This window comes from Phocoena phocoena, chromosome 9 (genome assembly GCF_963924675.1).
Source record: "Phocoena phocoena chromosome 9, mPhoPho1.1, whole genome shotgun sequence".
NCBI lineage: Eukaryota > Metazoa > Chordata > Mammalia > Artiodactyla > Phocoenidae > Phocoena > Phocoena phocoena.
In genome coordinates this window covers 14,675,023-14,694,530 of record NC_089227.1, presented here as the reverse complement: position 1 = coordinate 14,694,530, position 19,508 = coordinate 14,675,023, and the positions used below count along the sequence as shown (strand labels likewise).

The following is a 19,508-nucleotide window of genomic DNA, read 5'->3' as shown; positions in this document are numbered from 1 at the left end:
CAGTTGCACAACCAGAGACATCTTCTTACTCTGACATTGCTTCATTTGGTTCAATCACCACTTTCTCTTTACAGCATCTGTATTTTCTAGATAATTCCTAAAGATTTCTGGAATACAAAATTCAGGGCTAAAACCTCTCATGGGCTGCTTCAGTAGCTGTGGTGTCCCAAAGCCCAAACCTGGAGTGGGCAGAGAAGTTTTGGGGCTCAGGCGCCTGGCCTGGGGGAGTGTGAGGTGAGGGCTGAGTTGAGCTGTACTTGGGGATGGGGAGAGGGAGATCTGCAGTTGTAGCAGCACCTCTTACCTGCACACACGTGGCCCTCTTATGGCGCCAACCATCTGAAAGGCAGACACCAAAGTCCAGCCTAGCCCGCGGCTCACACAGAGTTCAGAGGGAGGAGCTGGAGATGCAATATCATCATGGAAAACATTAGGCCTGGAAATAAGTCAGTCACAGAATAACAGATACTGCATGATTCCACTTAAATCAAGTATTTAGTACAAACTCATAGATGCAGACAATAGAATGGTGGTTGTCAGAAGATGGGAGAGGAAAAGATGGGGGATTTTTCAATGGTTATAAAGTTACAGTTATATACAAGACTAATAAGCTCTAGAGATTCGCTGTACAACACAGAGCCCATGGTTAACATAGGTTGTTGTTTACTTAAAAACTTAGGACAGTAGATCTCTTGCTATGTGTTCTTACCACAAAGAAAAAAGCAAGGGGACACAAGAAATATTTTAGTGGTGATGGACACTTTTTTTTTTAAATTTATTTTACTGAAGTATAGTTGATTTACAATGTTGTGTTAGTTTCTGGTGTACAGCAAAGTGATTCAGTTATATATATATATATATATGTATGTGTGTGTGTGTGTGTGTGTGTGTGTGTATTTAAATACACACATATATAAATTTTTTTAATATTCTTTCCCATTATGGTTTATTACAGGATATTGAATATAGTTCCCTATGCTATACAGTATGACTTTATTTTTTATCCATTCTATATATAATAGTTTGCATCTGCTAATCCCAAACTCCTAATCCATCCCTCCCCCTCTCCCCTCCACCTTGGCAACCACAAGTCTGTTCTCTATGTCTGTGAGTCTGTTTCTGTTTCATAGATAAGTTTGTATCATATTTTAGATACTACACATAAGTGATATCATATGCTATTTGTCTTTCTCTTTCTGACTTACTTCACTTAGTATGATAATCTCTAGGTCCATCCATGTTGCTGCAAATGGCATCATTTCGTTCTTTTTTTATGGCTGAGTAGCATTCCATTATAGAGATATACCACATCTTCTTTATCCATTCATCTGTCAATGGACATTCAGGTCATTTCCATGTCTTGGCTATTGTAAATAGTGCTGCTATGAACATAGGGGTACATGTATCTTTGTGAATTAGAGTTTTGTCAATGGATATGTTTATTACCTTGTTTGTGGTAATAGTATCACAGGTCTATGCATGTGTCCAAACTCATTAAAATGTATCCATTAAATCTTTGCAACTTTTTGTATATTGTTTGTCTCAATAAAGTTGAAAACAAAAAACAAACAACAAAAAAAGATGAACACAAAAATGAGAATATCGAGTGCTGGCAAAGATGTGGAGCTACTGGAATTTTCATTCACTGCTAGTGGAATGTAAATTGACAAAACCAAAAAGCTATTTGGCAGTGTCTACTAATACTGAATATATGTACATCCTGTGGCACAGTAATACTACTCCTAGGTATATATCAAAATCAGGTGTGTAACTATGCACATCAACAGACAGCTATAAGAATATTCATAGCAGCAGCATCATTTGTAGTCAATGACTACATATTCATCATTTGTAGTCACCCCAAACTTTAAACAACCCAATGTTAACCAATATTAGAATAGATAAAGAAATATGGGGATATATACAAGTATGAAAATGAATAAACTACTATATTCTTTACTATGGATCAGTCTTACAAACATATTATTGAGTGAAAAGAGACACACAAGAGTACATACTATGTGTGGCCATTTATAACCATTGGAAAGCAGGCAAAACTAATTTTGGTGATAAAATTCAGAACAGTGACCATTTCTGTATGGGTTGCAATGACTAAGATGGAGCACAAGGAGAGCTTCTATATTGCTGGTAAACATGTAACATCTTGGTCTAGGAGGTGGTAACACACGTTCGTTTACTTTGTTACCAAGATACCTGCTCGGGATTATTACACTTTTGTACATATGTTATCTCTTAACAATTTTTCGCACAACCATTCAGAAAATTTTAAAAATTATATTTCATCAATTTTGGCGAGGGTGCAGGGAAGGGGTGCTCATTTATTTATGGTAGTAATGTTAGTTGTAACAGCTACTTTGAGGAGTAAATAGAGGGAAATCTACTACTGAGAGTGAAAATGTGCATACTCTATCCAGCGCACCCACGTTAGTATCTCTACCTAGAGAACACTTGGATATATGTGCAAAAAGACACAAACACACGTTGAAGGTAGCAACGCTTCTAACAAAAAACCAAAAAAGAAACAAACTATGGATAGAGGGTAAGGGAATCATAAATTAAATCTATTGGTTCTGAGAACTACTACGTAGTATTTTAAAAGAATGAGATAAAGTTATATAGAGATATGGAAAGATCTTGAGGATATAATGTTGATTGGGGAAAAAAATTACATCTAGACATATTTAGATGCAGAGGAACTAGGAGTCACCATATAGGGACTGGTTTGTAATTCCTGCCTGAAAAGGATTAGCCTAATGTGTGATGTTTACATTTATGGTTATGTGTAACTTAACATGAATTAATATCAGCAACCTGGACTCAGGCACCGACTTCAACAGGCGAACCGAGTGCCTGAGGACCTGGAAGCGGAAGGAGAACGTTCACTCTGTAACCTCCTATTGCCTCCTGTATTTGAACGATGTAACTGTAGCATCTATTGGAAAAAAAGGTTCATTAAAATATAATGTGAAGTCAAACAATGATTAAAGGATGCCAATTTTGTGCGAAAACCGATACAAATATAATTGAATGTGACTACTATATTAAGACTGAGGTGTTAGTTATGCGGTAGGGCGCCGAGAAAGGGTGTGTCCTAAGTCTGGAGGGGTCTGAGGAGAAGTCAAAGCTGAGGTGACTCTTGAACAGAGAAACTGAAATGTCCTACTTTTTCATTCCTGGAGAGCCCAGAGGCCCTGAAATCCAGTCCCATGATTATTTTCCAGAGCTGGAGCCTAAATCCCCACCGAGCGACTGGAGGAAGGCGGAAGAAGAATGGCTGAGGAGGGAAAAGCGACGTGTCACAAAACGGTGTGGTACGGGTTTATGGCAAACCCAACCAGCCGGAGCTGCTGATTCCCACTCTCTCCTCAGGGCAGGCCGGCCCGCCCTCTCCCGCCTTCCCGCGACGCTTACTGGGCAGTAGATTATTGACAGAGTCACTCACCAATCGCTGCTCTGCTACGGGGGGGCACTCGGGCCCTCAGCCTGGTCTTTGGTCCCTCGGGCGAGATGCAGCCTCCGTGCGTCGACGTCAGCGTGCTGACGTCACGGGCCGGGTACTCGAGGAGCCGGGGGCCGCTGTCCGCGGGCGGTGGGCTGCGCGACGTCTGCAGGGCTCGATTCCCGGTCCGGCCCCGCGGAGCTCCGCCCCTCCGCCCGCGAAGAGTGCAGCGGGCGCAGCCACAGAGCCGCTGTCGCCGGGCCAGCCTAGGGCGGCCGGCCCGGAACCACCCGATGAGGTAGGCTGGGTTTCTCGTCACCCTATTTGACAGATTGGAAAACTGAGTCATCTGGGATCAGATGATTTGCCCGGGACTCACTGGAGACCCGCGAACGGAGGCCAGAGCCGAGCGTCCGGTTGTGTTTGTTGAGCCCTCGCCGTCCTCCGGGGAGGAGGAGGGGCTAGGCAGGCTGTGTTTATAAAGGGTACAAAAGTGAAGTTGCAGATTGCGGAGCCCCTTTTCATCCAGGGTTTGGGCTGGGATTCAGGGGATGGATGCAGGTAGCGGGGTCTCCATTCCTTAACCCTGCGGACCCCGAGGAGCCCTCGGTGGGGTCCAGACTGGTGCTGGCCCCTTGGGCCCTACAGAATGACCAAGAATGGTTACTGGGGTGATGCGTGGATTATACAGACAAGGTCGGTTACTGACCTCTTTTATTCATCAAGAAAAGCTGTGTTTGAAACAAAATTGAAAAATTAAAGCTCAAGTCCCGAATGTTCTGGCGCTGGTTTCAGTTCACTGCTTTGCCCACTCATGGGTATCTGGCCATATTTTGAAATCTCAGTAGCATGCTTATTTTTGTTTTAGGATTAGGAAGGGATTCTCTCTCTCTCTCAGTTCAAACATGAGTTAACATTGTGGAACTTTTCTTATCACTCTCTTCATGTGCCAGTTGTTCACCATGTCATGTGTCTTCTATTTCACAGATGGAATCACTGAATTCATCACTTGACTCAGTAATAGTTTGGATAAGTTTAGCAAGGTAACAAAGTAACAGGTCGAACCTCTCAATACTAATACTGGAATTAGTTTTTTGTTTCTCAGAATTCTTTGTTGAGAAGGGTTCTGAAAGATAATTCATACACACACACACACACACACACACACTATCTACCCATACACCCTTACAAAACAAAACAACTTAGGGTACCGTTGCTTTATTGATGGGTTCTAATAAGGTGGGGCATAATTCATGCTCATAAAGTGAAAATGTGTACTATAGGATATAGGTATCCATATGTAGTATTTTGTACTGTGAAGAATTTATTCTCTTTAAATCTTGCTGTCTCAGACATTGACCTTTTAAGACTGCATTATTGCATAAAACTGCATTAAAGAAATGAAATTAAAGCCGCTTCAGGGGACTTTTCCTTACTTAGGTTCACAGAAGAATGGTTATTATTATTTGACTTTAGTCTTTGGAAAATTTATCTGATGAGTGCCTCATCTACGCCATGCTTTGTTTTAGATGTTGGGGATTGAATGCTGAAACGTTTAGATAAGGGTCCTGCCCTCAAGACCTTCCATTTTGGTGGAGATACTATAAATATATAAACAAAAATGACAATTTTAGATAATGATAAATGCTAGAAAAAAATATTACAGGGGAAGGGGCTGGAGCGTGACTGGGATGTGGACGGAAGTTTAGATGTGGGTGATCAGAGGAGATTCCTTGAGGAAGTTTGGAGGAGACCTGAGTGTTTAGAATGAGTCGGCCATGGGAAGATGACTGGAAGTTTCCAAGCAGAAATTACAGTGCAAAGGAGCTGAAGGAAAAAGGAGCTTGGCATGTTCCAGGGATGGATGAAAAGCTGTGTGGTTGGAGTGAGGTGAACCTAGGGGAGAGGGAGATGGGGAGACACGGGGAGGAGATGACGCTCAAGAGGTAGGCAGGACTGAGGTCATCTGAACCCCAGGTAAGAATTGCAACCAGACAAAGGAAATAGGATTTAGATATAGTCAAAGCTCTCCTTTTTTTTTTTTTTTTTTTGCAGTAAGCTCTCCATTTTTTTAAGTGACATTCATAGAAGCTAACCAGCTCTCTGCTTTATATTGGTTATGAAATCATTACATGTATATATTTTTTACCGATGGTCCTCTTTCTTAATGGAAAAATGTCTTCTTCCCTCAAGCGCTGTGTCCCAAGCTGTTTCTTTCCTGTTCATTCTTATTACTGGCAGGACTCTGAGCCTCTGCTTATCTTCCACTCCCTCCTTTTATCCTTCCTGCTCCCAAGCACGAGTCCTCTCCAGTGTTGATGTGCAGACATTAGGTCCCTGCACTTCCCCACGCAGAGTTCTAGGAAACTGCATTGTCAAGTGGATTACTGTTTTCCATTAAAACTTTTATTACTGACCAGAGACGACTTAACGTCTGCCTTTATTTAGTGCCTACGATGTACCAGGTGCATTATATACATTCTGATCCTTCTAACCTTCTACTGCAAAGGTAAATCTTATCCCTTCTTGGTGGAAAAGGAAGCTTCTGCCTCAGGCCACCCAGGTGGTACTGAGGGAGCCCAGGTTTGAAACCAGTTAGCCTTGCCCCCAAAGCCCATTCCATGCTACTCCACCTCACCGCTTCCCGAATACATAACAACTACAAACCTCTGTTATTTGAAATTAATATTTTATGAAATAGCATTTTAGGGATCGTGATTCAGTCCTCTCAGTTTAAAGGTGAGACTGTGGAGGCCCATTGATATTCGGTGCTTTTCAAGGCAGAATTGGCACCAGATTCTCGCCCTGCTGATTCTCAGCCTAGTGTTCTTGTTTGCTTGTTTGTTTGTTTTTCTGCTGTACTTACTTCATGAAAGTCCCTTCACAAGGAGTTTCTGTATACACAAAAATATAATTTTTCAGCATCATGAATTTACTGTCCATAACCGCATACAAGGCAATTTTTAAAAGATGAAACAGTGCTGCTTTTTGGGCTAAAATAACCCCTTGTTTTATTTTACTTCTCTTTTTCAGCAGTGAGCAGGTGTAAATATTCTGGATGAATCTTGGTTCTCTTAGTAGAAAGTGGTTTCAAAATGACTTTAAAATTTAAGTTTTAACTTCATAAATCTTTGTAAGGGAGTTTTAAATTTACCGTTTTCCCAGCTTTAACCATTTGCTTACAAGTATGGGAATATTGCCGAGTGTTTGCTGGCTCAGAGTTTCTGCTGGCAAGTAGAGTTTCTTCCTATAATTGAGGAAGCTGTTGGGTCAGCTCAGGAATACAACTTCTCTTTCTTAGTGTAATGTATTATCATTTTTAAAAAATGAGTAAAAATCAGTTCCTAAATTATATGGCTGGAAAATGAGTTACTTTGTTTCTACAATTTAAAAATACCCATTCTTTATTTCTAAGGTTTGCTTATTTTATTAATTATGATAGGGATATGGTTGATGAAAAATAGTAAATTAACAAATAGCTAAATTTACTTTCTGGTGGCTTTTTGACTCTCCTATAACTTAGTGGAGATTATCTTTTCTATTAGTCAAATCAGAATAATGTTATTAGAATTAGTAGCACCTTCTTTCTTAAACATTGGAAGATATTTAAATTTAGCCAAAAGAGAACTTTTGCTCTTTAAGTCATCTACGGGCTGTTTTGACTGAGTATCTCTATCCTTTAAGATTGTTCATGCAACTGACCTCCACCTTCTGAAGGTCCAGGCTGTCATGATTTGGACTCAAATTATAGTGTGTCCTTCCACCATGAACTCAGCGCCCCAAACTGGACTCCTGGCCTTTCCAGCTTTAGTGCCATTGCTTGTGCTCTGCCTACAGCCTGGTATGCCTTCTAGATGGACAAACCCAGACAAAGTTCTACCTGTGCCTCTGTTTCCATCTATGCTCCTTCCTCAATGAGATACTTCCTGTATCTCTTTAATGGAAGCCTTCTCTTTCACAGCATTTTTGGTAGTCTTTCTCGTGACAGTTTACCAATCTTGGTATCTTTGGTAATACACTATATTGTATGTGGGTATTCAAATATATGTTGACTTGAGCTTAAAAGGGACTTAACAATTCATGATAGACATGCAAAGTTTTTTGTAGATTATAGAGCCCTGTAGTTTATAGTTTAGCCTTTTTAGATTTGTAGAGCTTTTATTGCCTCCTCTTTGCGGGAAGCATTGTTATGCTTTTCTTGGCTTTGATTCAGTAGAACCTCTTTCCTGTTTTCATTTGAGGGTCTGACTGCTACAGCTACCAAAGGGTCCCTTGAGAGGAACTCACCTCTTTGGGCTGTAAATATTGAAGACACATTGTTGCAAATAAAAATCAGTGTTCTCTGTGTTTATGGCTTTAGAAAAAAATAACAGTAATTCCAGTTTTTAATAGTGAAGATGAGAAAACTGAAGCCCAGAGGACTAGCCAGGGACTCCTGTAGTGCCAGGCAGGGGAGCCTGGTCAGCACTACTGGTTCACGGCGGCGGGGGCCAGTGTGGGCCAGCACTCATGCTGATGTTCTGCTGCAGAATTCCTGGTAGCCTATTAAGAGTGTATCAGGGCTTCCCTGGTGGTGCAGTGGTTGAGAGTCCGCCTGCCGATGCAGGGGACATGGGTTCGTGCCCCGGTCCGGGAAGATCCCACATACCGCGGAGCTGTTGGGCCCGTGAGCCATGGCCGCTGAGCCTGCGCGTCCGGAGCCTGTGCTCCGCAACGGGAGAGGCCACAACAGTGAAAAAGATTGTATTAGTACAGCTTAGGCCTTTTCCGGATTGTTACACTTGCTTTGCTAGTGAGTTGCCCTGGATCTGGGAGACACCTCTTGTTGTGGCTCATGGTCAAAGCAGGACCTCTCACCAAGGATCCCAGACTGAGCTATTTAAGCCCATGGGATCTTCCTGGGCAAGCATTGGCTGGTATTGGGTTTGGCAGGCTCTTTAGTTTAAAACCTCTCTCTTCTACTTCCCCTCTCATCACAGTTTTCCAAAAAATATCTTGGGACTGGTGAGCATCCTTTGTATTAAACTTGGAGTTTGGAGGAATTCAGTCTAGTGCCTTCTAAGTTGCGGTAATTACAGGTTTCCACGTCCCATATTTTCTAGGACAGTTTACTTTTCAGACACTGTGCATTGTTGCTCACTAGAGCATGTTCTTGTTTGCTTTTTATTTCAGGAAAATGTATTCTCATAATTCTTTTAATTAATCAATCACTTGCTGAATTAATGATGTAGAACCGGAGAATTTCAAGTTCATTTTCCTATCGGTATGGTATGTTAAATTCTTCCAAGGGAACACAAGGAGCTCTTGAGAAATTAGAATCTTCTCCAGCTGAGGTTGGAGCACCAACCAGGACTTGCTTATGTTATTATTAATAAAAACTGACACTTAAGGCTTCCCTGGTGGCGCAGTGGTTGGAAGTCCGCCTGCTAATGCAGGGGACGCGGGTTCGTGACCCGGTCCGGGAAGAGCCCATGTGCCGCAGAGCGGCTGGGCCTGTGAGCCATGGCCGCTGAGCCTGCGCGTCTGGAGCCTGTGCTCCGCAACGGGAAACACCACGACAGTGAGAGGCGTGTTCCACAAAAAACCCCAAAAATAAACCCCTGACCCTTAGGGCTTCCTCTGTGTCAGGTGCTGTTTTAAATGCTGTGGGTCAGGGTCTCTCATCCTCAGCACTGTTGACATTTTGGGTTGGATAATTTTTTGTGGTGGGAGCTGTCCTGTGTGTCATAAGGGGTTTAGCAGCATCCCTGGGCTCTATGCCCTGGGTACCAGGGGCCCCTCCCCTAGCTGTGACAACCGAAAATGTCTCTAGACAAGCTAGCTGTCCTGAAGGGGGTAGTGAGCAGAGTCCTTCCCTCCACAGCCCAGACACCTTGAGAACAACTGCTTTATATAAACTAATTTATTCCTCTCAACAGCCCTCTAAGGTGGGTCATATTATAGTCCTCATTTTATGGAAGGAGAAGCTGAGGCATAGAGAGGTTAAGTAACTTGTCCGAGATTACACAACTAGTCAACAATCATACTGGATGTGAAACCAGGCACTGCTCTTCGTGAACCCTGGCCCAGCGCATCCAACAGACTGGGCGCAAACTGTTAGGGATCCAAAGACCCATGTAAACCAGGGGACAAAACAAATGCCTGTGGCATCAAGCAGGGCTGTGAGGTGGCTGGAGTGAACTGGGGAGCCTTGCCGGAATTGCCTGTTTTTCAAGAGAAGGTAGAAATCTGGATTTTATTTGTGTGAAAAAATTCTTATCTTTTAATATTGGCAATTCAGTGTTTACAAAACATCGTGCAAGCCACTAGACAGGCAAAGAGTATCACCTACATATGGACAAGATTTAGTCCCGGGCCGTTAAAGTTTGTGGTCTTTTTTTGTGGAGACTTTGCAGCAATATAACATTATAGAGAATTGTATATTCACTTGATGAGGGGCAAGGAGGTAGATTCTCTGTGGAGAGCGAAAGTTTTGCTTCTTGGAAGGCTCTGAAAATAAGGATGGGTGGGTGGAGCTTCTAGCTAGAAATGGTTGTCTTGCTTTCTTATAAGCCAAAAGAGTGCGAGACTCAGGCTGGCCATCTGTCACACTTTGAAATGTTAATGCTCTGCTGCCCAGACTCAGTTTGCAAGTTCTGTACTTTTATGTCCTCCAGCAGCATCACTCATAACAGTTTCTTTTATGACCTCTGCTTGTCCAGGTGTTAAAACCCATATCTTATATGACACTGAGAAAACATAAATTCTGGAATTCAGTGGCTATATCCTGGAGAAATGAACCACAACCATACCTCACTTTTTTAACAGCCAGTAAGCAGTTGAGTATGTTTTCACTCTCTAGGTAAGACCAGGCTGTCTGCCTGCTTTAGTAGCAGATGGAATTCTGCTGGCCTTTGCAGCATTTTCCTTGAGCCTGTGTGCCATCATGCCCCTGCTCTGGTGTGAAAAGCAAACTCCTTTTCTTATGCTGACTTTTCATGGCCTCCAGATCTGTCCCGTCCTTCAGTCCCCAGTACCTCCTAAGACTCCCTCACGTGGGCCCCTCCCCCACTGTGGCCCAGTCTCCAGAACTTGTTCCTGGTCCTCCTTCGTTTTTAATTTCCTCTAGTCTGCCTCTTCCTTGCTATATGTCACCTTTTCATTTCTTCTGAAGCCATACATGTTCTCTTAGGCCAACTTTTTTTTTTTTTTTTTTTGCGGTTCACGGGCCTCTCACTGTTGTGGCCTCTCCCGTTGCAGAGCACAGGCTCCGGACACGCAGGCTCAGCGGCCATGGCTCACGGGCCCAGCCGCTCCGCGGCATGTGGGATCTTCCCGGACCGGGGCACGAACCCGTGTCCCCTGCATTGGCAGGCGGACTCTCAACCACTGCGCCACCAGGGAAGCTCTAGGCCAGCTTTTCTATCAAGCCTTTTCTAGCCACAAGAACCTAAAGTTTGGTCCTTTAGACTTATAAATATCTTAGGCTTTAATTTCTAATTATTTGTATAAGCATTTTACCTCCTTTATAAAACTGTATTTTACTTGAGGATAGGGAACAGTCTTTCCCATCTCACTTTTTCCCCATGGCATCTAGCATAGTGTTTTACATAGGGTAGATACTTAATATGTTTCAGTTTATTCACTGGAGTCTGGTAGGTTCCCACTCATACAGTGATCTCTTCCCTTTCTTTCCATATATTTGTATCAGTTTATAATGTAGTGTGTTGTTAGAGGGACTTCACTAAATAGAATTCAGAATATGTAGGAAAAAGTGATGACCAAATTAATTTGGGGAGGTTGGAGCATCTTTATTAATTACGTTGTCAGTGCTAGTAATCAGGGATGAAATATCCTTTGTTTATTTAATATAATGTATTAGAGCTCCAGACAACTGTGTAAACTTGTCTAACTTTAGGTATCAAGCACCTAGACTCCATACTTTTATGCAGTGATATTTGTAATTCATGAATTTAACAAACAAATTGAATGCCTAAAACATGGCCATGCATTTCCCTAGGTGCTAAGGGCACAGAAGTGTCTTCTAGGAGCTTTTGGTATAGTACTGAGAATAAGACATGTAAACAATATGTGAAATACATATGAAAGATTAGAAGTGCTGGTACAGAAAGATAATATATCAGTGGGATCAGAGAAGATTTCATTGAGGAAGTGATCCTTAAGCTTCTTGAACAATGAATAGGCTTCTATCGCTGTTAATCATTTGGCAGTTGGAGGGAAAGGCACTCCAGGCAGAAGGAGTATTAGGACAAAGGCACGGATGGTGCAGCCACCTCGTGGACAAGGGAATCAACAATGAGTTAGTACATCTAGAGCCCTGGGTGTGAGGGAAATGGAGTTTTGAGTAGAGGGAGGAAATGGTTTATTCAGGCTTTCTTTTTAGAAAAGCTAGCATGAGAATGTTTTGCAGAGAGTAGACTGAATTACAGAGTAATGTGGATAAACGCTGACTGGGAAAACCGTGGAAAAGCCTGATGAGAGCTATTAGGAGGAATGACACAGTCACCAGTTAAGAATATAATGTTTGGAAGATAGAGCCAGTAGCAGAATCACATTTAACACATTGTCTTAATACAAGGTGTAAACGAGATCTTACTGATTATTATTGGTTAATTTTTCTTACCTTAAACATTTGTGAAGTATTTATAGGTAGTGTATATATATTATACAAAAATGTCAGTATTTTTAAGTCATTCTTAAAATTTTCTTTTTTGATTTTGTAATTGTTTATTTCTTATTAATTATTTGAGAGCAATTATTTGGAGACACGCTAGTTTCAAACCTCTAATGAGAACCTTGTGAGCTTAAACAGGTCTTACTTTAGTGATATCCTCTGACTCTGTAACATGTGTTCCCAGCCCATTCTCATTATTAGGCTGTAGTTCATACTCTATTTTCTGGATATATTAGCTTGTAGTTGTATTGACTCTTATAATTAGTGGTCTTTGTTTCTGTGATCCTGTTTCCTGAAGCACAAGCTAGGTTGATAAAGTCCTCTGATGCTGATCTCTCAAGTCTCTGTGTTCCTTTGTGACTGCCTAAAAAGTCTGATGAAGAAAGAGGAAAGGGTACTGGTTTAAATCTCAGTATCAAGATTTGAGATTGACTTTCCTTCCAAGTCACATGCACCAAGCTTTGAACCTCAAACCTTGACTTATGGTAGAGATTAGTGATTTTTTTAAAGAACTGTGTTTTACCCATGTCTCAAATTATGGGAGATAACGTATGTAACTTCTGCCTGTTGGTAGATACCCCCGCGCAAACATGCAAATGGCCTTCCCTTTTATTGACTTGCTCTAGTTTGTGAGATACGAAGTTGGCCTCAGATAACTCTGGGGGCAGTTGATGTTACATCTTCCCTAGCCTTGCTACTAGTGTGCCACTTCTACCAGCTGTAGAGCCACTACAGGAGCAGTGAGTAGAGGATGGCTCTGACAACTAGAGCGACAGTTGCAGGAACCCTTATCCTGCCAGAGAAGGAGTCTTGTGTTGTTGAATAAAAGGAAATGCATCTTGCCTCTAAACATCCACCTTGGCTTTGCTGTTTGCTCATCAGCTAGCTACTTACAGTTTAGCTTCTGTTTTCTCTGCATAGAGAAGATAGGTCTGGGGAGGCCTGCTAAGAATGTGTTCATCACACGTTCTTAATTCTAGTCTTTGAGGTGAAGAAAGACAGTTACTAAAACAAGTGTTCCTAGGAGAGCAGTGAGCTCACTCCCTTGAGATATTATTGATTTTCAGATCTAGATCAATAAGATCATCAGTTCCATCCTGAGAATTGAAAGCGTTTGTTGGAAAATTGCTTGCAGTAAGTACTGAAGAAGTGGCATTACATAGTGCAAAGGTGTCCTTGTATGCACTGGAATATATTTCAAGTTTCTTAACTGAGGGACCTTCATCTGTCTAGATAGTAATATGACTGTTGATTCCATTATTGCCGAAGCTAGCAACACATCTCTAAGAGGAAGGTTTAAATATTCATGAGAATATATGCACTAAGGAGCAACATGGTTCCTCTGAATTACTGTCAGCTGATGGTTGACTGGTTGACAGTAATAATGAGGTTAAAATTGGGAAAAATAGTGGTAACTCCATAATAACCATTCGGTATTTTTGTGATTTTTAGGAAAGCTAAAAATAGATTTAGTTCTATAGGAAGAAAAAAAGTCCTGGAAAATGATAGGCAGTCAGCAACCAAAAAAAAATCAGCAGTCTTTTGACTTGTGGAAAAGACTGACTCATGAAGGAAAATGAGGTTATGTGTAGCTTCTGTGATTGGGAAGATTAAGACAAAGGAGTTTCTAGGTAAGCTGTGGCGAAAATATTTGAGTGTAGGAGTTAAAGCTGAAGCTCAGAAAGGGGAACAAGCTGCAAAGTCAATTTGAGCACCAGAAGAGATCTATTAGGAGGAGAATCAGAGGTTGGAGAGAAACAGTAGAAGCTAGAGGAAGGTAGCTATAGTAACTTTGTTGTTCCAGTGATTCCGGGCCACTTGATAGCAGCTTCTGAAAAAGATGAGAGACAAATAAAGTAGTGTTCTTGTTTGTCAGAGGCCATCTTGAGAGAGACTTTTGAAAAATGGTGAGGTGTAGCTATAACATTCCAGCCGTCTGACTCAACCAGTGCTGGTGATGTAACTGGCTACCGAGTTGTTGAGCCCTGCAGGGTGATCTAACAACATGTACCACCCAACATGACTTTGACCACTGTGTGGCCTATTTTCATTTTGCCAACCTATGATCTTTGGAAGAACAGATATACATTGTCAAAAGACCTTCCTCTGTCCAGCTGGCCCATCCTCCCCTGGACCAAGCAACATCCCACTGGCATGGTTATTGTCAAGAGTATACACTTGATTTCTTTCCCCTCTCTCTGGTCGCTCCCTTGTAGTATTTATATATCTGCTTCCTTGACTGTTTGGAAGTTTTTGTGAGAGCAGGGAAACTCTTGAATTACCTTTTGGATCCTTTAAAATATCTGCTTGGAGTTTTACATTCTGTAGGTGTTCAATGCTTATTATTTAAGAAAATGAGAACTCTTAGAGGATTTAAACAGGGCCTGCCTCATAATTATTTTCTGTTCTACAAATAGATGCACTTTCTTTGGTTTTTTCCCCCCTCTTCTTTTATGGAGAGAAAGGAGAACATTCTGATTTCTGTTGTATCTCATGGCTGTTAATAATTTCCATCTGAATGCTGTTGACTCCCTTTCTGTTTCTCTCTCAGACCTCTCCCCTGAACTCCTGACTCATATCCAACTGCTTACTTTTATTTCCACTTAGATATTAATAAGCATCTTATACTCCATGTGTCCAAAGTGAGCTGATGTTCTCCCTCAGAGTTGCCCCTCCTGTAGCTTCTCCCTTTCAGTAAATAGTGAGTCCATCCCTCCCTTCCCACAGGCTATAAATCTGGCAGCTCTCCTTTAGTCCTCCCTTTGTCCTGTATCCCATGCCCAACCCATCCCCTACTGCTTTTGGCTCTGTGTCTGGAACCAACCACTATCACCACCCTCATCTACTAAGGCAGTATGTCCTCTCTCTCCTGAATTATTGCCGTAGTCCCCTAAAGGGGCTCCCCGCTTCTGTGCTTCTGTCAGCCAGAGCGTCTCCTAAAGCTTCAGCTGCATCAGACTTCTCTTCTACTGAAAAGCTTCCAGTGTCTTCCCATCTCATTCAAAATCTTCACTGTGGCCTCTGACGCGCCACAAGGCCGCCCCAAGTTGTTGACTTCTCTGTTATCACCTCCCGCTGCTCTTCCATGCTGTCGGCTCCTGCAAAGCTGGAAGCTAACGACCTGCTGAACTCCTGCCTGGCCCGCACCACCCCACGCTCAGGCCCGTGCCTGTCCTCTTTCTCCACCTGCCCTGCTCTTCCTTCTGATACTGCCTGTGACGTCTCTGCCTTATCACCTGCTAGTCCTTGCTCCACGACTCTGTTCATCTGTAAATGACCTCAGTGAGGTCATCCAGACCAAGCAGTGTACGGTTACAGGGCTCCTTTGTTTATCCTGTGTCCCTGCACTCTAGAAGGTAAGCTCTGTGAGGGGAGAAAATTCCTTCAGCTTTATTCATTGCCGCATCCCCAGTGCTCAGAGGAGGACCTGATATGTTTTTGGTAGTTCAAAGCCTATTTGTGGAGTAAATGAAGTAGATGCGGTGTATTCTCGGCAAACTTTGAATTTTCAAAAATTATCAAGTGCAATTTTTAAATCTTACAGTATACATCCAGGTTCAGTTTCTTAATAAACGTTTTAGATTTGCCTCATAAATTATGAAAACATCAATATGTATTTACCCAGCTATCTTTAAATCTTAATATTTCTCTCTATGTTATATGTCAAATAAAAGTTCACTAATATTTCTAATATTGCTATAGAAATAGGTCACTTAGAAATTAAGTTGCCATAAGAACAGGTTTGGGCTTGGGAGATAAATTAGTGTCTGTGAGGGGAGTAACTTAAAAACACCATCACATACTTGTTTTCTGCTTTAATTCTTCGAAGTCATTGATGCTAATTTCTAAATAAATTTGAGTCTTGAAACATGCTGTCAAAAAGTTAAATTCTCTTTATGCACACACAATTACTTTTATCTGTTGATATTAACAGAAATTGTTAAATGAGATGAGACTGCAAGAAATGACCTAGAGCTTGATTAGAGAGCCTTAATGTGTGTCGAGGGGGAAGAGGGCGGAACACATAGCAGCAGAGTGAGCAGACTTATCAGGATGGAATAAAATGTTTCATTACCTCCCAAATGAATATGAACAACAATAGAAAATATGACACCTGGAACATAAGTATTAAGAATAAACCCATGGAATTAATACATAGAGATATTACTATGGAGTTGGAGTTCTAAATTCTTGAAGAAAAGTAAGAGAAAGAAGGAAGTGCAGTTGAAATGTAGGCCCCAGTGGAATAAGTCAGCTGCATGAATAAAACAACACATGGTGCCCCCAAGCCTTGGTGGATGATGCTTTGTAAAAGATCCATCTTTCCCCAGGTGTCTGGGAAGAGTATAAGTACTAACATATGGAATAAGTGAAGGATAAATTTGGCCATTAAAAGCTTACAGTAAAGTTATGTCTTGTGCACATTTTCACTAAAGACCGGAGCAAACTTTAGACCCCAAACTGTTGCATGGTGTGCACTCCGTTATTTCATTTAAGCCTTGTGACGACACAACAACAGCAAAAGACTATTATTAGGTATTTGGTATTGGCTCAAAATCCAGACAGAATGACTCCTGTCTGCAGTCACAAGCACTTTAGAAGTGTTCATCCAATCTCCATTTGTGTCCAAGAAATTTGATAGTTTTATTAGGGGCAGAATGATTTGGATGCCCAGAAATCTTATATAGGTTTTCCTTTGAGTCTATCAGTGTGTCTCAAATTGTCACATACATAGGAATTATTACACAAAGGTATATGTACAAAATCCACATGCATTCTCTTTTATAGAATGATTTATGAAGTTTTCTAAGATGATTCCAGTTGTTTATTCTGCTCTTAAAGGTAGCTCATACTTACAGTAAAGTTAATTTAATGAATTTTTGCAGTGAAAATTTGTCTTTATTCATGTTTAAATAAACACACACACAACATACACATATGTATACTATATACTTATGTTTAAATATATTTATATCATATATATATGTTTATATATACTGGATGGATTGATAGATAGATAGAGCAACTCTATCCCCAAACATCCTTATGTCCTTATGTTTTTCTGAACTATTCAGAGGTTAAGAATTTCTAGGAATAAGGGAATTCTCCTGCATAATCAGAATACTAAACTATAATCAATTTTCCAGCTGTCTTTTGTAGCATTATCTTTTGGGTTTTTTTGTTTTTGTTTTAATTCAGGATTCAGTCTAGACTTCTGCGTTGCATTTGATGGTTGTGGCTCTTTATGCTTTTTTAAGTTTGAAGAGTATCCACACCACTTTCCTACCTTTTGTTCTTGTTTTGGTTTTCAACATGTTGACTTCGCTCAAAATTCCAGAATACCTGTCTTGTAGAATGTCCCACCTACTGTGTTTGTTTCCTTATGGATGAATTCAGGCTAAACATTTTTTGGCAAGGGAACATCATAATTGTTGTTATATACTTGTGACTGTATCACATTAAAAGGCATATAATGTCAGCTTGTTCTAATATTGGTAATGCTGTTTGATTACTTGGTACAGGTGGAGACTACCAGATCTCTCTACTATAAAGTCATATTATTCCCAATGAAATTATTAAATATTCTGAGGGGTTACACTTTGAGACTATGAATATCCTATTCCCCAACTATGTTTTAATAATTTTAAGCATCCAGTAAAGATCCTTGCCTGAATCACTTAACTCCAACTGGGGGTTACAAACTGTTGATTTATCTAATTTTATTATTTTTTTCTACATTTCTTAATCTAACATTTGTTTCCTGTAAAGGAGAATTTCTACCCTCTCTCTCTTTTTTGCAATATTACGATGGACTCATGGAACTTCTTAATTTTTCCAACATAAATTCCAGCATTACAGTCATTATTCATTTTTATGTTCAAGTTACCCAATCTGACCCACGGGAACACCTCATAGCCTACACAATTTTTTTTTTTAATGATTATGGCTTTTTGTGTCTTCTCTTAAGAAATCTTTGCCTACAAAAAGGTTTTTAAAATATTCTCCTGCAAATTCTTATATCAACTTTATATTTTTAGCTTTTTTGCCTATGATCCATCTTGAATTATTTTTTGCATGGTTTGAGTTAGGGTTTGAGATTCATGGTTTTTTTTCAATTTTGATATCTGGTTGTCTCAGCATCATACTTTCTTTTCTTGTTGGATTGCTTTGACGTCTTTGTCAAAAGTAAAATCATGTAAGTGTGGGTCTGTTTCTAGACTCTTCCTTATGTTCCACTGATCTATTTGTTGATCCTTCTGCTAGTGCCACACTGCCTTCCTTACTGAAGTGTTATAGAAAGTCTTTAAGTAGTGTGTCTTCCAATTTTGTTCTTTTTCAAGATTGCTTTGGATATTCTCATTCCTTTGCATTTTTGTATACATTTTAGAATTAGCTTATCCGTTTCTACCAAAAAAGCTTGATGCGATTATGATTGGGATTGAGTTGAATCTATAGATCAATTTGGGGAGAAGTGAAATCTTAACAATATGAATTCTTCCAACCCGTAAACATGGTCAGCTCTCTGTTTATTTTCATCTTCTTTGATTTCTCTCAGCAGTGTTTTATAGTTTTCAGTGTTGAGACCTTGTATATATTTTAAGTTTATCGCTTTACAGTGTTTTATGTTTTTGGTGCTATTTTAAAAGAATTCCACCCCCTCCTCATTTCTTCCTACTCCCAACTGCCCAGAATGGAGGGATTGGTAAACAGGTGAATCACAACATCCTGAATAAGCTATTTTTTTTTGTTTTCTTTTGTTTTTTGATGTTTTGATGTTTTGTCTTATTTTGTTTTTATCTAAAGTAGATCGAAAATAATCTTGACGCAGCATGGTCGTTGTCTGTGTACAGTATTTTCTGATAGGGGCAGAGAGGTGTAGAAGAAAGAGGAGAAGCAAAAGCCTCCCTGAGAAAGTGACCTTTGAGTTAAGGCTTATTAGGATGGCTAAGAGTCATAGAGATAAGGAAAGTAGCACTCAAGGTAGGGAGAAAAATACAAGCCGGGGTTGGTGAGAATGTGATTCCTTTAGGGAACTGCTTGTGATTTGTAGTATGGTGAAATGATTCTGGAGAGGTAGGCAGAAGTAGGCCATGTGTTAGGTTAGGCAAGATTAAGGAATTTGAGCTCTACCTGAAGGTCCCAGGAAATTAATAAATGATCTCATAAATTTAATTTGATCCCCTAAAAAATCTACAGGTGTTGGGTGAGAATTACCTTAGTTTATCAATAAATTTATTTTTCTAGTGTACCTTGACTTGCTTTGCTCATTTTTCTAATTGGATTTAAGGTTTTTATTATCTGTCTTTCAATACTCTTGTTTTGCTTCTAATGTTTTTGAATAGAGAAACTTGATTTGTACGTATTCAGTTCTGT

General features: G+C 40.6%; 1 protein-coding gene across 1 annotated transcript in view; it reads left to right on the top strand.

Moving 5' to 3' along the window:
- Window positions 1–3,701: 3,701 nt before the first annotated feature.
- Window positions 3,702–19,508, top strand: part of STARD3NL (STARD3 N-terminal like) — a 50,108-nt gene continuing 34,301 nt past the window's right edge. Inside the window, exon 1 of the mRNA XM_065884199.1 lies at window positions 3,702–3,758. The gene's annotated coding sequence lies outside the window, so the exon portion shown is untranslated. The remainder of the gene's footprint in view (window positions 3,759–19,508) is intronic.